The 21646-nt window shown below is 42.7% G+C and overlaps 1 non-coding gene across 1 annotated transcript; it reads right to left on the bottom strand.

Moving 5' to 3' along the window:
* Positions 1-847: 847 nt before the first annotated feature.
* Positions 848-922, bottom strand: Trnas-gga. The gene has a single exon. It is a non-coding gene; the product is annotated as a tRNA-Ser (tRNA).
* Positions 923-21646: the final 20724 nt, after the last annotated feature.

Raw genomic sequence — 21646 nt, 5'->3', positions numbered from 1 at the left:
TACCCACGGTTCCTTCGCAGTTATCTTCTTTGTACCAACGTTTTCCTTTCCAACTTGTGTGATTGGCCTTTTTAGAGACAGCCATTCCTTCTTAACTGTTCTGGCTACTGAGCTATACCCTGTTGCTATATTTATAGCCTTTGAGAACTTCAAGTGGGTTTCGTCATTTATTTTTCAAGTTTTTTACATTTTTCATGCAGCCATTTTGTCTTAGCTTCCCTGCATTTCCTACTTATTTTCTTGTATACTGATTCTTGCTGACTAATCTCTTAAACTTCAACCGACTCTACATCACTACTGAATTGTGATGTGAGTCTATATCAGCTCCCGCGTAAGCCTTAAAATCCAGTGTCTGATTTAGGAATCCCTTCCACACCATGATGAAATCTGACTGAAAGCTTCCCGTATCACCGGACCTTTTCCAAGTACACCTCCTCCTCTTGCGATTCTCGAACAGAGTATTCGAATAGAGTATTCGCTATTACTATCTGATACTATTTACAGAAATAAATTGATCTTTCTCCTTTCTCATTTTTTGTCCCAAGGCCAAATTCTCCCGTAATCTTTTCCTCTACTCGATCCTCTACAACTGTATTCCAGTCCCTCATGACTATTATATTTTCATCTCCTTTCAGGTACTATATTACCTTTCCAATATCCCCATGCGCTTTTTCTGTCTCTTCATCGTCAGCCTGCGACGTCGGCATATATACCCGTACTATCATTGTCGGTGTTGTTTTGCTGTCGATTCTGATCAGAACAAACCTATCACTGAACTCCAGAATGAGATTTTCACTCTGCAGCGGAGTGTGCGCTGATATGAAACTTCCTGGCAGATTAAAACTGTGTGCCCGACCGAGACTCGAACTCGGGACCTTTGCCTTTCCCGGGCAAGTGCTCTACCAACTGAGCTACCGAAGCACGACTCACGCCCGGTACTCACAGCTTTACTTCTGCCAGTACCTCGTCTCCCACCTTCCAAACATTACAGAAGCTCTCCTGCGAAACTTGCAGAACTAGCACTCCTGAAAGAAAGGATATTGCGGAGACATGGCTTAGCCACAGCCTGGGGGATGTTTCCAGAATGAGATTTTCACTCTGCAGCGGAGTGTGCGCTGATATGAAACTTCCTGGCAGATTAAAACTGTGTGGCCGACCGAGACTCGAACTCGGGACCTTTGCCTTTCGCGGGCAAGTGCTCTACCAACTGAGCTACCGAAGCACGACTCACGCCCGATACTCACAGCTTTACTTCTGCCAGTACCTCGTCTCCCACTTTCCAAACTTTACAGAAGCTCTCCTGCGAAACTTGCAGAACTAGCACTCCTGAAAGAAAGGATATTACGGAGACATGGCTTAGCCACAGCCTGGGGGATGTTTCCAGAATGAGATTTTCACTCTGCAGCGGAGTGTGCGCTGATATGAAACTTCCTGGCAGATTAAAACTGTGTGCCCGACCGAGACTCGAACTCGGGACCTTTGCCTTTCGCGGGCAAGTGCTCTACCAAGCTTCTGTAAAGTTTGGAAGGTGGGAGACGAGGTACTGGCAGAAGTAAAGCTGTGAGTACCGGCCGTGAGTCGTGCTTCGGTAGCTCAGTTGGTAGAGCACTTGCCCGCGAAAGGCAAAGGTCCCGAGTTCGAGTCTCGGTCGGGCACACAGTTTTAATCTGCCAGGAAGTTTCATATCAGCGCACACTCCGCTGCAGAGTGAAAATCTCATTCTGGAAACATCCCCCAGGCTGTGGCTAAGCCATGTCTCCGCAATATCATTTCTTTCAGGAGTGCTAGTTCTGCAAGTTTCGCAGGAGAGCTTCTGTAAAGTTTGGAAGGTGGGAGACGAGGTACTGGCAGAAGTAAAGCTGTGAGTACCGGGCGTGAGTCGTGCTTCGGTAGCTCAGTTGGTAGAGCACTTGCCCGCGAAAGGCAAAGGTCCCGAGTTCGAGTCTCGGTCGGGCACACAGTTTTAATCTGCCAGGAAGTTTCATATCAGCGCACACTCCGCTGCAGAGTGAAAATCTCATTCTGGAAACATCCCCCAGGCTGTGGCTAAGCCATGTCTCCGCAATATCCTTTCTTTCAGGAGTGCTAGTTCTGCAAGTTTCGCAGGAGAGCTTCTGTAAAGTTTGGAAGGTGGGAGACGAGGTACTGGCAGAAGTAAAGCTGTGAGTACCGGGCGTGAGTCGTGCTTCGGTAGCTCAGTTGGTAGAGCACTTGCCTGCGAAAGGCAAAGGTCCCGAGTTCGAGTCTCGGTCGGGCACACAGTTTTAATCTGCCAGGAAGTTTCATATCAGCGCACACTCCGCTGCAGAGTGAAAATCTCATTCTGGAAACATCCCCCAGGCTGTGGCTAAGCCATGTCTCCGCAATATCCTTTCTTTCAGGAGTGCTAGTTCTGCAAGTTTCGCAGGAGAGCTTCTGTAAAGTTTGGAAGGTGGGAGACGAGGTACTGGCAGAAGTAAAGCTGTGAGTACCGGGCGTGAGTCGTGCTTCGGTAGCTCAGTTGGTAGAGCACTTGCCCGCGAAAGGCAAAGGTCCCGAGTTCGAGTCTCGGTCGGGCACACAGTTTTAAACTATCACTGAACTGTTTACAGTAACTCACTCTCTGGCCTACTTTACTGTTCATAACGAATCCCACCCCCATAAATCATTTTCTGTTGATCTTACCCTATACTCATCTGAACCGAAATCGTTGTGTTCTTTCCATTTCACTTCACTGACCCTCTGTATCAAGACTGAGCTTTTAATTTCCCTTTCCAGATTTTCTGGCTTCCCTACCTTATGGAGCTTCTGAAATTCCAACCCTCGAATCGTATAACGTTATTCTTTCGTTGATTGTTCTGTCATTTTCTCGTAGTGACCTCCTCCCCCTTTGCAGTCCCCTCCCGAAGACCCGAATGGGAACTACTACAGTCTTTTGTCAATGGAGACACTTTTTCAATTAGTAATACACGGATATTCGCCTGTATCCTCCATAACTTTAAACCTGGAATTGCTATTTTCTTTCTAAAGTTTTATTGTAATTCGGATGTCTCATATATATGTATTGCTCACTAGGAGGAATAATTTTTATCTTACTGACTGTCTCAAGGCTCTCAGTATCCTATTTACCTCCACATCTTCAACTACTTCCTCTTCTCTTTCAACAATAGTATTCTCAAGTCTATTTCTCTTCTGTAGACACACAGAATTTTACTCCACCTTTCAGTAATCCCTTCTTTCTGTCGTACTGGCTTGTCAAATGAGCTTCTAATATCCATATTGATGATTCTTCGCCGGCCGCGGTGGTCTAGCGGTTCTAGGCGCTCTTTCGGGAATCGCGCGACTGCTACGGTCGCAGGTTCGAATCCTGCTGCGGGCATGGATGTGTGTGATGTCCTTAGGTTAGTTAGGTTTAAGTAGTTCTAAGTTCTAGGGGACTGTTGACCACAGATGTTAAGTCCCATAGTGCTCAGAGCCATTTGAACCATTTTTTTATGATTCTTCTTTCTCCGAAGGTCTCCTTAATTTTCGTACAGACAGTGTCCCTCTTGCACTTCCTGTCAACCAGACTTTTAAAAGTTGTACACCTTTTCATCTGCTTCATTTGCTGAAAGTTTGTATTTTATCTGTTCGTCAGTTAAATTCAATTTCTCTGGTGTTAAACAGAAATTTTTACTTGGCCTTGCCTGTTTACCTATTTCATCCTCAGCTGCCTTCCCTATTCCGTCTCTCAAAGGTACTCATTTTTCTGTTTTATTACTGTCTCCTGTTTCAGTCAAACGTTGCATAATGTTCCTACTGAAATTCTTAACAATATTTAGTTCCCTCAATTTACACATGCCTCATTTCCTTAATTTCCCACTATTTTGCCATGTCTTCAGTTTTAATCTGCTGTTCATGACCAATAAATTATGGTCGCAGTCCACATCTGCTTACGAAAATAAGACTTTTCCTGTTTAAAATCTGATTTCGAAATATCTGTCTTACTATCATATACAGTAATCAACCTGCAACCTTCCAATGCCTCCAGGTGTCTTCAACGTATACAGTTCACTTACATGATACATAAACAAAGTATTTCTCAGCGCAAAGTTCTACCAGGCAACTTCTTCTATCTTTCTTTCCCTTCCTCCCAGTCGATGTTTTGCTTCTATTTTTCTTTCTTTACCTTTTCCTGCTACCCAATTCCAGTGATCCATCACAGTTTTATTTTTCTTACTTGTTGTTACCTCGTTTCGATGTCTGTAGTTTATATTTGCTGCCATAGTAGTAAAGATGAAAATATTTATTATGTCCATATTACATTAAATGTCAGCAATACTAATTGCTTATTCATATTTCTTCAGATTTTCATTAAAAAGTAATCCTAACTGTATCTGCATGATGTTTTGCTAGACATAAATGTGCTTTATGACTCACAGTAAACATTTTATTTTTTATGTTTCATTTTATTTAATTTTTTCTGTACCATCTGTTTCTCATAGGGTTTCAAACAGCTTTCAATGATTTCTGGAAGCAAAAGACCTCGTTGTCACATGTATCCCAATAATGCAATCGTCAAGAATACTTTCCTCTCCAGTGCCAAAAATTATACGTCAAATAGCATTTACACCCTGTACACTCAGTTCGATTAACTGTCTTCTTCGACGATTTTTGTCATCTACAGTGGCTTAGGGTACAGTGGGAGATATTCCTTGATGTTTTAACATGTGTTGTATCACCTTGTCTCTTCTTCTAGTTTTTCCACATGTACCTATTTTCACTGACTGTTTGAAGAACCTATTAATTTAATTTTTAGCGTTCTTCTGTAACACCACACATCAAATTCTCTCATTTTATACTTTCCTAGTTTTTCACTCCCACACAACGTTGTGCTCCTCACTCACCTGCACATTCTTAAAAATTTTCATCCCCAAGTTGAGGTATACATTTCACCAGCGGAAAAATGCTCCTGTCAGAGCATAAAAAGGAAAATATTTTCCTCTTTACAAGATTGGGGAACCACCTTCCTCAATCCTCATTCTGCGTTCCTCACCAAAAATTTTGGCGAGGGAACATATTTACACTTTCTCGTATTGGAAGAGAGTAACAAAGAGATGGTGACCGTGGAAGAGAGAGGATAAAATGCCACTGGGAAAGAAAGAGAGAAGACAGTGAAAGAGGGAGAGAGAACGTGACAATGAGAGATAAAAAAGGTGAATGTAGACAATAGTAGAAAGAGAGGAGTTATTTATGGTCACTAAGTGACAGAGGCAGTAAATGAGAGAGGGAAAGAGAGAGAGAGGGAAGGAGGGAGGGAGTGGGAGATGGATGCAGATAGAAGCAGTGGCGGCAAACGAGAGAGGAGCAAGTGGATATGAAGAACGCAGATGAGTGATGACCATACATAGCCTTCTGGGTGTCTGGACATTCCCAAACCATCGAACTTTAACATGTAACATGTAGATTTCGGTGGGGGAGGGGGGGGGGGGAAGGAGGTACAGTGGAGACAGTGATAGTTTGAAAGAATGAAGGTGACAATATCAAAACTTTCTGCCATACTTCACACATCCATGTCTTCTCTTTTGTATCAATTACATCCTTCCATTTCACTGCTTCTGTTCTTATCTTCTTTTATGACCAATTCAGTCACTTCCTTGTGTCGCTGGTGTTATCTATTCAGGAACTACACCACCTCTGTAACCTCGTCTGCTGCTACCTTATCCTTTATTACCATTATCAGAGCAAACTGTGCTGCATTATATGACAAATTATTCATCATTTCCAAAAGGTCATTGAGGAACACATCCCATGATCCATAGTGCTTACTGTAATACAATCAGCAGAGTGATCTCTGATTTCTCATAACCCTTTACACAGATTTGAGGAGGGCTGGTAAACTGATATAGATATTGCGCAGATCCTGTGTTTCTTTAGGACTCTTTTCAATATTTGTGACCTAAATTGGGAATCGTTATCACCGATAACCTTCTCCACTCACTCAACCAGTTTCAGAAACACTTCCTTGAACGCATCTGAAACTGTCCCGGCTGTTGATTTTCGCATTAGCACCAATGTCACTTATTCAGGGGCCATTTCTACTGTTGCCAAAATTAATTATAGCCTCAACTCTTACAAAGGAATAGTCCGTTAAATATGTTGCCACTAGTTTTCTTAATCTGCTCAGTAAGATGGGAAATTCAAAATCTTGGTTTGAAATAGTTAACGTTTTTTACTTTTGACGTGGTTTGCAAATGGCTGATACCATTCTGATTCTTCTTTCCAAATTCTTGAAGTTACATGTTGCCCGAAATCTCAAGTAAAACTTCCTCAGCCCATAATGTGCCTGACTCTAACGAGTATACCATATTAGTTTATGTATTATTTCTTCTGGTGAGCACAGTAACCATCCAGTCCCATCCAGGTTCTGGCATCGAAATGAATGTGTTGTATAGCAGTTTCTTTCATCTTCCTTTTTTGTCTCCTTTAACCTTGGGTCGTGATCTTGTATCTTCACAATGTCTTTGAAATTCTCAAATGCCACTTGCTTCATATAGTACAAACTATATTGATTTTCTTCTAATTTCTCCTCCTTGCTTTCATGTAATTCCAACATTGTATCACAGAGTGCATCGGCCACAATAATCTTTACCCCAGGTGGGTACATAACATCTGTTGGAATTCTTGTAGGTGCAGGACCTAGCGTTATATCCTTCCAAACATTATCTTTGCCGTCACCAAAAACTATAATGTTTTTTGGCTTGACAGCAGACATCTTTGATCCATATAGAAAACATCAAAATTTCGTGATTCTCCGCACAATGGTCAGGCCCTCTATTTCTCTCACTGAATAACTCTTTTTCTATCTTTGTAAGCACCTAACTGGCAAATACCTTTGTCTTACATCTGGTATCCCCCACTTCTTCGATTACTTGGGAGATAACTACTCCAAAACCTGTCTTTCCACTGTCTGTTGTTATGCTAAACTCTTTGAATAGATGCAGGTAGGTTAATATCAGCACCGCTATGATTGCCTTCTTTAGCGCCTTGACTTCCTTCTCAATGTTCGTATCCCATATCCAACTCGTCGTTTTTCCCTGTCAGTTCACACAGTCTTGGAACGGCCAGATCTCATTGTTCACAAAACGCTTATAGAAATTTTGCTAGGCCAAGGTATCTCTGCAGTTATTGTTTAGTTCACAGAGTTGCATAACATCATACTACCTCGGACTTCTTCTATTCGGAATAATCCCATTGCTTTCTACTATGTGTTCTCAGAATTTGCGAGCGGTTTAGGCGCTGCAGTCATGGACTGTGCTGCTGGTCCCGGCAGAGGTTCGAGTCCTCCCTCGGGCATGGGTGTGTGTGTTTGTCCTTAGGATAATTTAGGTTAAATAGTGTGTAAGCTTAGGGACTGATGACATTAGTAATTAAGTCCCATAAGATTTCACACACATTTCTAAGAATTTGACACTGGCTACACCAAATGCGATTTCTTAATATTTGCTGACATTCCATGATATCTGAATGTTGTGGGCAGGTCCTTCAACGTACAATTACGTTCTTCCCACAACGATTCTGTTATTAATTTATTGTCTACATATCTCATGATACAACACTGTAGCAAGTCATCCAAGTTGCCGCCCAGAGCTCTAATAGATGGAACTGTCGAAATACCGAGCGAGGTGGCGCAATGGTTAGCACACTGGACTCGCATTCGGGAGGACGACGGTTCAGTCCCGCGTCCGACCATTCTGATTTAGGTTTTCCGTGATTTCCCTAAATAGTTCCAGGCAAATGCCGGGATGGTTCCTTTGAAAGAGCACGGCCGACTTCTTTCCCCGTCCTTCCTTAATCCGATGAGACCGATGACCTCGCTGTTTGGTCTCTTCCCCCAAACAAATTTTAAGGCCAAAAGGGAGGCATCCAAATTGTTAACGGCGACTAAAAGCTACAAATGCAGTATGTTGCTGGAAGGATGGTTCCAGTTCAGTTCACCAACAACTGGCTCGCAAGTCCAAGGAAGAGAACACAAATTACTAAACTTTTCTAGAAAATGCTCTAGATTTTCTTACTGATCTGCCTCCATCTCCGTTACTGTATTAATTTTTCTGGCACCCAGTACCATACGAGTTATCCTAGTCTTTTCATCCATCACTCTAAATGGGTTGTTGTACGAGAATACTGCTGTATCACTCCTTGTTCCATCATCCTCCGTATTTCTTTATGTACGTCGGTTTTATATGCCTATGGAATCACAGTGAGTCTAATAGAAAATTTGGTATGACGCTACACAGTAAACTCTTATTGGAAATTGCACTTCAGGTGCATGGAAAAATTTAACAAGATACAGAGGCTGCTCCACTGAACAATTTGAGGAACGGAACCTGGTGTCGGAGAAACCAGATTAAGGAGATAATAGGAATAAAATCACATTACTGTGTATTTCTTTATTTTCATTTTAACTGCAGATACCATCAGTGACACAATGAACCTACCATTTGTACTGTATCTTAAAAAATGTGCTGAAACTGATAACTGTCGATCTCAATGCAGGTATGACATCGGCGAACAAGATTCTGGCTCACCCTGACAAGTATACATGGTGCGTTTCGAATCACATTACAGGCAGCTACAATCCTGCCAACTAATTCCGTCTCCGTATCCCCATAGGAAATCATCAAGGGGATTCAGGTCAGTGACCTGCAGTCCATGGAATAGGACTCCGCTTGCAATCCAGTGACCAGGAAATACTGTACCAGTACTGCTCCATTGTATTGTACTGGACGCCTCTAAATAGCAATGAGTAATGAACTGGTCTGTCGTTGATTCATAGCTCATACTGTTATGGAACAATGTAAATACGATACAACAGAGCCGCCTTATGGACAAGCAAAGCAATCAAAACGTGCGTCATAACTTCCTGATAATCAGGCTCGTCCTCCTTGTTTCCTTCCAGGACATAAGGAATGTATATAAATAAACAGCACAGTACGTGTAAACCTGTAAGCATGTTAGTTGTAAATAAAATGGAAAACAGTAACGGTACGCAGAGCGGTAGATAAGTTTACCTCAATATCCTCTTCAGCTGGCTTCTCCGTTTCCACGTTTCCTATCGCAAACTAGGAGCATTCTTTATGTCCTGTTACATTTCTGCGCGCTTTTACAGAAACGCCCGACATATATTACGGTTTGTAATGTGTTTGGCTTAGATACACAGTTCCACCTCCCGTACCCCCTTCCATCCTTTCCATTTTCTGGAGGTAAGGTCGAAAATACTCTACTTCCTCTCACTGCCATCTTCTGTATCCTATTATTTGGTTCTCCAATTCGACAGCCACAGCCTTTTCAGGAAATTGACTATTGAGGAAACCTGCCACATACAGAAGGCAATAGCAGAAGGAAAACAGATCATAAATGAATACACTACAATCTGCAAGTATACACTATTTAACACATTAAAGCAACTTTACAAAAAAACACAAACACATAAAGTCTACCCCCACACACACAGACACAGACACAGACACAGACACAGACACAGACACACACACACGCACGCGCGCACACACACACACACGCACGCACACACACACACACACACACACACACACACACACACACACACACACACGAAAAATGGACACATTTTACACACTAAAGGAACACCATCTAAAAGACAGCACAAACAGCTTAGATGCGTACAGAAAACACACACACACAAAGATAAAATGTAAACAAAATTCAAAATTGGCGCCGAACCCTCTGGTGAAGAAAAGAACACTGACTGGGCTGGGACACACAACAACCACAATTACACTGTGTTTTTGTGAAGTGCAAAGTGCTTTTACGACATTATTGGTGAAAATACGTTGTTATATTTACGTGTGCATCATGACACCTCACCACGATGCTGAGAATAAAAGGGCTTGCCACAAGAGAAACGTAGGTAAAAACGAATAAAGGTGCGAAATATCACGACAAATTAAATTACATTTAGATGATAAGTTAACTCCCAAGAAAATTTCTCATCAGCATCGTTTGGTTACAGGTGACAAGCTACCTGCTATTAAATAATACACAAGTGGTCCTGAAAAATCATGCACACCAAGTATCAGCATCGTTTGGTTACAGGTGACAAGCTACCTGCTATTAAATAATACACAAGTGGTCCTGAAAAATCATGCACACCAAGTATAAAAGTATTAACAAATAAAAAACTAACTACTGTTTGACCTAAATATCCACATAATTTTTTGTAATCATTCAGTAAAAATGTTCACATTACAGATTAAATAAAACGAAAACCTACGGATGATGGCACAGTGGTGTTGAAACATGTTTGGTACTGAGGAAAAACGGTGTTTTGCATAACTGGCGGACCTCACATCCTACAATTTTAACTGCAAGTACAGTAACCACAAGGAGCTGAAAATCCAAATGATGAAGTTCTGCAGTTGTTGTTCCTGTATTACATGATATTCAACATATGAGTGTATTTCACTGTTCCTCTGTAAAATAATCTCACCTCTAACTAGGCTCATCACTCCACGATAGGTCTGCATAAAATCCATTCGTAAAATCACTGATAGGGACTGGTTTGCTACGATCAAGAAATTCCACTCAAAGATATTTCCTTGACACACAAACCCCAAACGTGCTTGTGCAGCAAATTTCTGCCATTTCCTGTCAATGCTCCAACCATTCGCTTCCTAGAACACAGCGTCTAATACCGTCTGCAGCGGAGTGTGCCCTGATATGAAACTGCAGAGTGAAAATCTCATTTTGGAAACATCCCCCAGGCTGTGGCAAAGCCATGTCTCCGCAATATCCTTTCTTTCAGGAGTGCTAGTTCTGCCAGGTTCGCAGGAGAGCTTCTGTAAAGTCTGGAAGGTAGGAGACGAGTTACTGGCAGAAGTAAGGCTGTAAGGACGGGCCGTGAGTCGTGCTTGGGTAGCTCAGTTGGTAGAGCACTTGCCCGTGAAAGGCAAAAGTCCCGAGTTCGAGTCTCGGTCCGACACACAGTTTTAATCTACCAGGAAGTTTTATTTGCCCACTTCTCCACACTAGTTTTTAAATATCTGACTACAATCAGAGGGTACCGCATGCAACCGGACTCTGAGCAGGGTGCGCCAGAAACGTGAAATCCTGCGAGTCTTCTCAGTTTACACTTGACTGATCTGACTGATACAGCTGTGTCGACAATCACTACTAAGGAGCGAGTGCTGATCAATGAAGTTAGGTAATGGAATTTAATAAGATGCAGTGTATTCTGGGGCACTGAGAATTGTACCCTGAATCACTGAACTTACTGTTATTCATACCTAGTACGTGTCGTTAATGGTTTATAAAGCAAAATCATGAACCATATTTATTGCACGACTGTGGACAAGCGATTAACTATGGTTGATAACACTTTCAACTGAAGTAATGTACATACAGTCACATTAACGATAGTATCTAGTTATTGGCAACACTCTGAGATGGATATGGGTGGCAATTCGGTTATGATTATTCATTATATTGTTGTTAAATTGCGAAGTTACATGACAAGTTTGCAGAGATCGCAAGGCTTTAATATGATAGCAAAGGTACTAGCCCCCTGTTCGTGCAGAGTGACCATCAGAGAGTTCAGCACCCCCATACAATAACAATTTATCGCTCCTATCCGTCCTTATCATGCTGGTGTTGCAGTGTAATCTTACCACAAGCAGCGGTGGTCGGCGTCATACTATACTGGCATAGCTTGAGGCGGCTCCCCATCGCTACCAGTTGGGCATGCGCACCTCTCAGTCCATCCGTATCCAGATCTCAGGGTCTGAAAGTCAGACTCTCAATGTATCTTGTTCCAGGTCCAAGACCGAATGTATGCGAAAGTCCAAATCCGACTGTTCAAACCTGAAAGTCTGTGACGTGTTCTGCACTCTATGCCCAAAACGTTTTGGATATCCAAAAGCGCAGTCCTCCACATCTGTAGACTTTTATTCACATGCCTAAAATTTCCGGCCGCACACCCAATTTGGCACGTACAGTGAACAATCGTAAAATTTTGTAGTTTATTTTATACTCACTCCAGCGCCTCTGCAAAATCTCCTCCTCCAGGTTTGTTCACTACCCCTCTGACAAGGAACCCCTGGAGTTGCGATGTCGCAAAATTCCAATGACATTCGACGTCTCGTCTATTGTCTACCATGCAACCACAATGGTTGTTGCTAATGGGAACGAGGGGGGGGAGGGGGGCTGGAGCTATCCACTGGTAAGCACAGTACGAGGTTACGGAGCGTAGATGAACTGCTTAGTCGACGAGTAACTCACAACAATAATACAATGATAGTGGTACTGATACGAAGCATAGCAGTGGCAGCGATAAACAAAGCAAGCATTGCATTTCATCTACAACAACAGTTGCCGAAATTGGTATGTCGTTATAATGGAATCCAAAGAATTTCGCAGACTGAGAAAGAAGTGGGAAATGAAATATCAGCATTTCTGCAAGATGAGCCAGTGGAATTTGTGATGTCGCATACGGTCGACTGTGCGGACAACATACATGAGGAGTACAATGATGACGATACGTGCTTAACAAGTGAACGTGGTATTTAAACAGGTGTCAAGCATGCAGTTCATCATGCGGGGAGCCAAAAATCCCGTTTCCAGTGAAACGTTGTAAATGAAGGACAATCGCTGACGAAGGAGTAGGTACTAAACATAATTGCTTAGATGGAAGATCATCTGTAGCACATTAAAAAAAACTGTTATGAACAGATTTCGAATGTTTCGACAGCAAAATGACCGTGTAGCGTATAAGAAAAAACTACGGATATTCAAGGGAGGACAAACTGAACTCGTTAGAAAAACTGGTGTTTGCGCGTTTCAAGGATGTTCGATACAGTTTACAGGATGTGCCTAATAGTAAGCTACAAAATGTTGCCCGTCAAATTGTGCGCGGCATAGTTTACAATTATTTGAAGGGAAGCAGTGATTGTTTGCGTAAATTCGAACAGTGCCACAGAGTTCTAAGACGTGAGATAACGAAATTTCAAACAAAGAACCAACTTGACGATGCACTGCAAACTGCGGAATCGGCCCGAAGATTTGTAGATGAGATAAACAATCTTATCCCATCGTTCAGTAATGAATTTGGTCTCAACTCCGACCAGTTGGGATTTGAAGAGGAAATGCGTATGAAACGAGCCCTTGAAATTAGAGTTACCAACAGAATTGTATCAAGGTCAGCAAACATAAATGCCTTAACGCATTTGTATACAGTTATGCCGATGAATGGTAAATTGTCTGGAAAGTTACTTACCGTGCTGCGAGGAGTTGGAGTGATCTGCCCTATAACATTCTTTCTCATGTGCGTGATGTTTGGAGGTCAGTAGATAATATTTACATCACAGCAAGAAAAAGTGGAAAAATGGGGTAAGAGATCTACAACTATGGTATGAGCACTGCTGATATAACCAATAGCTGGTCAAAATAACTAGCTTTTGCTTGATTCCTGGTCCGCGTTTAAAAATCATACCCATTTAAAGCAAACAACCATCCTGAAAAGTGTGTGACATTTGCAGTTCATGCAACCATGAACCACTGGACCAGTTCAGCTTCTGGATGACTTTCTTTCCGTGCCAGTTAAACGTATTTTAGCACTATCTGCTGTCACGCCTTGAAGGATAGCCAGTTTCACGACAAGAGCCACGGGCCACGACAGACTGTTCGCATTCGGCTCCATGCGACCACATTCCATCAGTTCTCATCACCCTGTTACAGCAATGTGATTCTACTTGCATTTTTTAAGAGTTGATACCTAGCTGAACGTCCTGCATAGTTTGTAACTCCTACGATATTGATGGTGCGAACATTAGTGATCACTGTGGCGTGCCATTTTTCATTTGGTGTTCATGGTGCAAGGTAATGGCTTGATGTGAACATTTCTTGAATGTCGGTGATGTCCATTTTGTGAAGTGTAAATGCTGATCCCTGCACCTCCCGGACTGCGGGCGGCTGTGGCCGAGCGGTTCTAGGCACTTCAGTCCGGAACCACGCGGCTGCTACGGTCGCAGGTTCGAATCCTGCCTCGGGCATGGATGTGTGTTATGTCCTTAGGTTAGTTAGGTTTAAGTAGTTCTAAGTGTAGGGGACTGATGACCTCAGATATTAAGTCCCATAGGGCTCAGAGCCATTTGAACCTCACGGACTCTCATTTTCTGTCGTCATCCTGATGTACATGGTGAGTCATCAGCTGCTAATATTTTTCCTGCCATAACTGTTAACACAACATGTTAACATGGGTCTCGCTAAAGGCTGAACTTTCGACCTCGCACTCAAGGGGTTCCTTGCGAAGAAGTGGAATTCAGGGTTAAAGTCACAAGCTGTTAACCAATGACAGGCCGTGCTTTTTCCTCGTCGTTGTGGAAAACAAAAAGGAAAAAAAAATATGATACTCTCTCAGCATTGGTATGGCGGGCAACTAGCCATGCAATAAAGTCGCAGTCGGCTGTGTTTTTGGTACGCTTTCTAAAGACGTTATCCGTGGCCGAACCCTAAGCATTTGCACTTATGGAGCTGCGATTCTGTAATTTCTCTCACAGGAACAGGGAATTTTACCTCGTTAACCTGTTGTGTGCTGCTGTATTGGCTCTGGCAATCTTTGTATTTTGTGTATTGAACCGGGGACCTAGAGACGACGGTGAGGCTTCGTCCCGCCGTAGCCCTCAGTGGTTCATAACCCCACCACAGGCCACAGCAGTCCACCCACCTCACCGCCGAACCGCACCAAACCCAGGGTAATTGTATTGTGCTGTTCGGCCCCCAGTGCCCCCCCCCCCCTGCCCCTAGGAACGACTCATACCAGATGAGTGGAACCCCAATGTTTGCGTGGTAGAGTAATAAAGAACGTGTACATGGAGACAGTGTTTGCGCAGCAGTCGACATGGTGTAACTGAGGCGGAATAAGGGGAAACAGCCCGCATTCACCGAGGCAGGTGGAAAACCGCCTTAAAACCATCCACAGGCTGGCAATCTATATCGCGGCACCGGTGTGGGGATAGCACAAACGCTTGTACAAAGCCCCGTTCTTCTGCTTTTCCTCGGCCGTGGGTCTACCATCCTGTTTGTAAAGGACGCTTGTAAAGCGAACGAGCCCTATCATACCACTGGCCTCCCTAACTCTACGCATAGCCCCGATGGCCCAGCGTTGCAGGAAATCCCATCAGACCAGAAAATCACACAGATTTAGTACTTCCCCTGCAATCACTGCACATCTCTCCTTAAGATCATATGTGCAGCTGATACATTTAATTGTCATTAATGAACTTATCCGTTCCATCACCACTTATACCAGGTATTTGGGAATTCCCGTTAAAAACTTCTGAAACATACAGAGCGGAGTGAGCACTTATTTTGAATAGGAACCCATGTCCGGAAACGTACATTCTTCGTCGTACAGCCGTATGAAAACATGCTTGCTAGTTAGGAACGTAACAAAGTAGTCATGGTTGGGGGTAGTTACGTCGGACTGGCTGATGTCATTTGACGTCTTTTTATCTCTCTGACGTGGTTTTAGTCTCATTCAAGTGCCTGTGAGTGTTAGAGTAACGAGGTTGAGTTCGTGTCTGCAGAATATACCGACATTATTTGTGTGTATGGTGAAGCTCACGGTAATGGAAGAGCTACTTGTTGCCTTCATCAGCATCGTTATCCACAACGTGCGACTACATTCCATACCCATTTCCACACAATTAAGCACCGGCTTCGAGAAAGGGGTACGTTGCCGTCAGCAGGAGAGACTGTGGTGCTCCACAGAGACGCCACACACCCGCACTAGAAGAGGCCGTACTGCATCACGTTTCCTTGTCGTTTATTTGGTTATTAGTGAGTGGAATTGTAAAACAAGTGACCTACTGGGTCATGCCTAATAAATTACCTGTAAAAGTGGTCGAATTACGAACATGTTTTGAAATGATCGTAGTACGGAAACGTTGGGTTTCCAGACACGGGTTCCGTTTCAAACTGTTATCCACTAAGTTCACTCTACAAATCCTACAAGTTCGTAATGGGAATTTCCGAATACCCTGTGTGGATGAGACGTGACTAGTCGTAAAGGTTAGCCACCTCTCGAGGAGTAAGATACAAATATGAACCTCATCTAAGGAGTAAAGTAGTACCATACAGTTCAATGGCAAAGGAATATGTCAGAATAAATACCATTACAACGACAGGTGCACGATTTGTGGTGGAAGGGTAGGTGGTTGATCATGGGTCGCTTCAATTGTGTTTGCAGCAAAACAGGCTCTGCCGATGTTGCCAAGAAGTGTCTTTGCAACTTGTCCCTGAGCCTTGAAATGATGTAGACGTGTTCTTGAGTGGACTTTCCCCTTATTACGCGTGCAAAGTAATGGAATAACAATTATAGCTATGCAGCTGACAACTGAGCACATGTTGTAGCTTGCATTTCCTTGCGGATGTTCAATCTGAATTTTACTCATGGTTCTGTTTCAGTTAATTGATCCTAAGTATAATACAGTATGCTTAGTATGTGCCCACTTTCTTTCTCAATACTTGGTAAAGCCAGGTGTTTGTAAACTGCTAATAAAAAGAGAGGTATTTGATCAGCACTGCGTCAAGGCCTATTCTTTTGCGCTTCCAGACTATCGGGTTCTACTAATCGCTGGTGCATACAGAGGACGAGTTGTAAAGACTGCAGGTCATTAACCAAAGAGGCGTTGCAAAATCTGAGAGAATTCTTCATGAAGAACACAAACAAAGAGTACCATCAACAGTAAGTTCGTATTGACGAACTCTGCTCGAAAATGCAAAAATAACGGCAGGAAGAATACTTTCAACGCTTCGTCCCTCTACTAGCACCCTTAGATTGCACCCTTAGATTGCACCCTAGACTGCAGTCGATGCTGTGATTTACTGTCTTATAAAGTAATCGAATGATCAAAATAAATTAGAAGACGACTTAGACAAGACATCTGTATGACGCGAAAAGTGGCAGTTGACTCTAAATAATGAAAAGTGTGAAGGTATCCGCCAAATTTTGGTTACACGATAAATCACACGTATCTAAAGGCTGTAAATTTAATTAAGTAGTTAGGGATTACAACTACGAATAATTTATGTTGGAACGATCACATTGATGAAGTTGTGGGTAAAGCAAACCACAGACTAAGATTTGCTGCCAGAACTCTGAGAAAATGCAACACGTCGTCTAAAGAGACTGCTTACCACTACGCTTGTTAGTTCTCCTCAATAGTACTGCTGTGCAGTGTGAGATCCGCATGAGATAGGGTCGGTGGAGGACACCGAAAAAGTTCAAAGACTGGCAACTCGTTTTGTACTATTGTGAAATAGGGAAGAGAGCACCATGGATATGATACGTGAATTGGGGTGGCAAGCAGTAAGACAAAGGTAATTTTCGTTAGGAAGGATCGCCTCGGGAAATTTCAGTCATCAACCTTCTCCTTGGAGTGTGAAAATATTTTGTTCGCGCCCACCTACATAGACAGTAATGATCATCATGATAAAATAAGAGAAATCAGATCTCGCACAGAATAATTTAAGTGTTCATTTGTATCCCATGTTGTTCGAGAGTAGAACGGTAGAGAAATAGCTTAAGATGTGTCAATGAACACTGCACCAGGCATTCAATTGCAAATTGCACAGTAATCATGTAGATGTAGATGTACTTGTGCAGCTGATAACAACAGCAACAAGAAGAACAATAATAATAATAGTAGCAATAGTGACCGTAAATGACATATAATCTGCTTTTAGTTGTACAAACGTATTATTTTCTTACATGACGACGTCTAAGAGAGCAGTTTAGGTAGAACGCTCCACATAGTGGCTATGGGAAATGAAGGAGGTCTAGTAGGAAAGGAGAGTACTTATTTGTAATGTGGTAATGGGTAATACAGAACTATGGTGGACATTGTTGGTTTAGTACATATGTCATTAAGTGTCGTTTGTAGTTTGAGACGTACTCATTGTCTCACATAATGAGGGAGATCATTTCATAGTCGGTTACCGGCCATGAAAACAGCTTAGAGAAGGAAACTGAGTAACAGAGTTTGACAAAAGGATTTGTGCTCTGATTGGAATGAGTGTTTCTGATGTACTGTTCAGAAAAGGGTGTGAAAGTCGAGAGGAAATGTGAGGGACTTCGTACATTGATAGACGCTACAGCAAACAGAGTGTGTGGAAATCTCTGCATTTATCGGTACGCAGCCAATATAGCAGTGTGATGAAATGTACCTGAAAAGTCAGTCGTCACGGATACGGCGTTTACAGTCGGATATCGCCAGTTTTGTAATACCTGCTGTAATCAACAACTCGAAGTGAAAGAGCTTGTGTAGGTTTCTTTTTCAGGTCAAGGGGGAGGAGCTTCTTGTGCATTTGGGGCCATTTAGGGATATTAATGTCTTCATGAATATTTTTCAACATTTTAAATGTTCTATTATTACTCGTAGGCACATTTCTGAGGGAGAAAAATTTATATTTGTCTTGTTTCGGGTTAAAGATGATAGGGATTCCCGACATTTCTCGCTAATGACCATAGAATGACCAAGTCTTCAAGTTGATTGGTTTTTCACTTACCTTTCATTTGTACAAATGTTGTATTTACTGTGGGGCACGACTGATTACACGCCACTGAAATGCAGTGACATGACTAATAAATCTAATACCGAACCATGGGAGACACTTGACAGTACCTGTCTCCATTACAGCTTGGGGTAAGATTCATGATGCATTGTTGGCGGGACGTCAGGTACAAGCGATGCCATTGTACTTGCTGTGAAATTTAGGCTACAGTTTCTTAAAAAGAAATTGCTGAGAAATTCCACCTGATGGCCTCACTCACACACATACTACCGTCTACATACTACGCAAGTCTATGTTCCTGTCTTACCAAAGCCAAATATTCTGGGCACAGACCTCAAATGTTCACGAATTCCAACAAATATTTCAATAGTTAATCCTATCCATAGAAAGCAAAATGCGTTGCTTGGGGCCTCTAGGGGTAGATATTTGACTGAAAGCCGAAACTGAGAAATTTCAGTTCTCGATTTCCAGTAAGACTCTTTCTTGCAGCGTGTGTGATGTTTCTTTTGACTTCCCTTTCTTAAAAGAAGGAAAAGAAGTTACATTTTGTTGCTGATTCCCATTAAAGGGTGCATCCCAGTATAATTAGGTTGGCTAGCCGATTCATTAGTCAGAAGAATGCAGCAGCATACCATCTCCATACAACGTTATACCAGAGTTTTAACAGCACACACAGCTTATGGGTTGATAATTATTTTGTCCATAGGAAAGAATCGTTGCTGTATGAGTGTAAGGAAGTGTAGGATGGGACAGGCAGTATTTCTACAAAGCATAATGACATATTCTTGGTGCCGTTATGAGAAGCTGGTTCACAGAGCGAGAAGAACTGGTGGGATCTTTAACAGGTAGCGGTAGTTATTGAGCGAGTGTGTAATGCTGGTATGCTGGTAGGATGGTGGCTGGACACCAAATGTGGGGTTTCTCCCGAGGCCCGAGCGTATACCCTTCGCTGACACTCCAGGGCAAAATTCGCTAGAGACACAGGTGAAATGTGTGTAAACATACGTGTTAATATGTTATATACATGTGAAATATATTTAATAAGTGTGTCCGTGGACAAAACCTTAATAATCTCATCCTAAGTCACTGCAACGATTTCAATCAAATTTGGTACACACATTAGGTATGAATTGGAAATTGACTATTTCCAGCTCCCTGTTAGGACGGGGATGATGATGTGGAGAGAAATGAGAGAGGAGGAGATGGACAGAGAGAGAGAGAAAGAGATAGGATGAGCGCAGACAGAGGGGAGAAGATGGACGGAGAGAGGGGGAGGTGGAAATGGATAGATAGAAATGGACGAAGAAATGGGCAGAGAAAGGGAAGAGGATACGGATGGGGGTACGGCAGAGCAGGCGATGGACAGGGAAAGAAAAGTGGAGGAGATGAGCAGAGGGTGGAACAAGGAGGGGAGGGTGAGAAAGAGGGTGAGGAGGAGATGGACAGAGAGAGATGAGAGAGGAGGAGACGGACAGAGAGATAGGGAGAAGAAGAGATGCAGTAACAGAAGATTGAGATTCACACGAGTAGGGGCGCCGTTAGTAAATTATACAGTTCACAAATACTGAACCACTGGAGTGAAGTGAAGCTGTTGTTGTTGTGGTCTTCAGTCCAGAGACTGGTTTGATGCAGCTCTCCATCCTACTCTATCCTGTGCAAGCTTCTTCATTTCCCAGTACCTACTGCAAAGTACATCCTTCTGAATCTGCTTAGTGCATTCCTCTCTTGGTCACCCTCTACGATTTTTACCCTCCACGCTGCCCTCCAATACCAAATTGGTGATCCCTTGATGCCTCAGAATATGCCCTACCAACCGATCCCTTCTTCTAATCAAGTTGTGCGACAAACTCCTCCCCAATTCTATTCAATACTTCCTCATTAGTTATGTGACCTACCCCTGTAACCTTCAGCATTCTTCTGTAGCATCACATTTCGAAAGCTTCTATTCTCTTCTTGTCAAAACTATTTATCGTCCACGTTTCACTTCCATACATTGCTACACTCCATACAAATACTTTCAGAAACGACTTCCTGAAACTTAAATCAATACTCGGTGTTAACAAATTTCTATGCTTCAGAAACGCTTTCCTGGCCATTGCCAGTCTACATTTTATATCCTCTCTACTTCGACCATCATCAGTTATTTTGCTCCCCAAATAGCAAAACTCATTTACTACTTTAAGCGTCTCATTTACCCGATTTAATTCGACTACATTCCATTATTCTCTTTTTGCTTTTGTTGATGTTCATCTTATATCGTCCTTTCAAGACACAGTCCATTCCGTTCAGCTGCTCTTCCAGGTCCTCTGCTCTCTCTGACACAAGTACAACGTCATCGGCGAACCTCAAAGTTTTTATTTCTTCTCCATGAATTTTAATTCCAACTCCGAATTTTTCTTTTGTTTCCTTTACTACTTGCTCAATATTCAGATTGAATAACATCGGGGATAGGCTACAACCGTGTCTCACTCCCTTACCAACCACTGCTTCCCTTTCGTGCCCCTCGACTCTTATAACTGCCATCTGGTTTTTGTACAAATTGTAAATACCCTTTCGCTCCCTGTATTTTAGCCCTGCCACCTTCAGAATTTGAAAGAGAGTATTCCAGTCAACATCGTCAAAAGCTTTTTCTAAGTCTACAAATGCTAGAAACGTAGGTTTGCCTTTCCTTAATTTATTTTCTAAGTTAAGTCGTAGGGTCAGTATTGCCTCATGTGTTCCAACATTTCTACGGAATCCAAACTGATCTTCCCCGAGATCGGCTTCTACCAGTTTTTCTATTCGTGAAGCTATGATGTGTAAAATGAAAGCTGATGATGTAGCATAGCGCTGCAGTACCGCTTGGAAACACGGCTGTACCGCAACACATACAGCCTGCCGGCGGCGACTGTCTCACCAGAACTCGACCGCCGATGATAAACGCTAGAGACCTAAATCCGTCTGTCGGTAAGATATTTACCGGCAGACTTACGGAAAGCTCCACCCAATACAGCGGCGCTAGCGTCATCCGGGTGGCGCCACAGTTGCGTAACTATTTCCGTACAGCGGTCACGTGTCACATGAAAGTCGATCGTGGATT

The sequence above is a fragment of the Schistocerca piceifrons genome, chromosome 6 (assembly GCF_021461385.2).
Source record: "Schistocerca piceifrons isolate TAMUIC-IGC-003096 chromosome 6, iqSchPice1.1, whole genome shotgun sequence".
Lineage (NCBI taxonomy): Eukaryota > Metazoa > Arthropoda > Insecta > Orthoptera > Acrididae > Schistocerca > Schistocerca piceifrons.
Note: the sequence above shows the minus strand (reverse complement) of the source record. Positions and strands in the feature narration are given on the sequence as shown.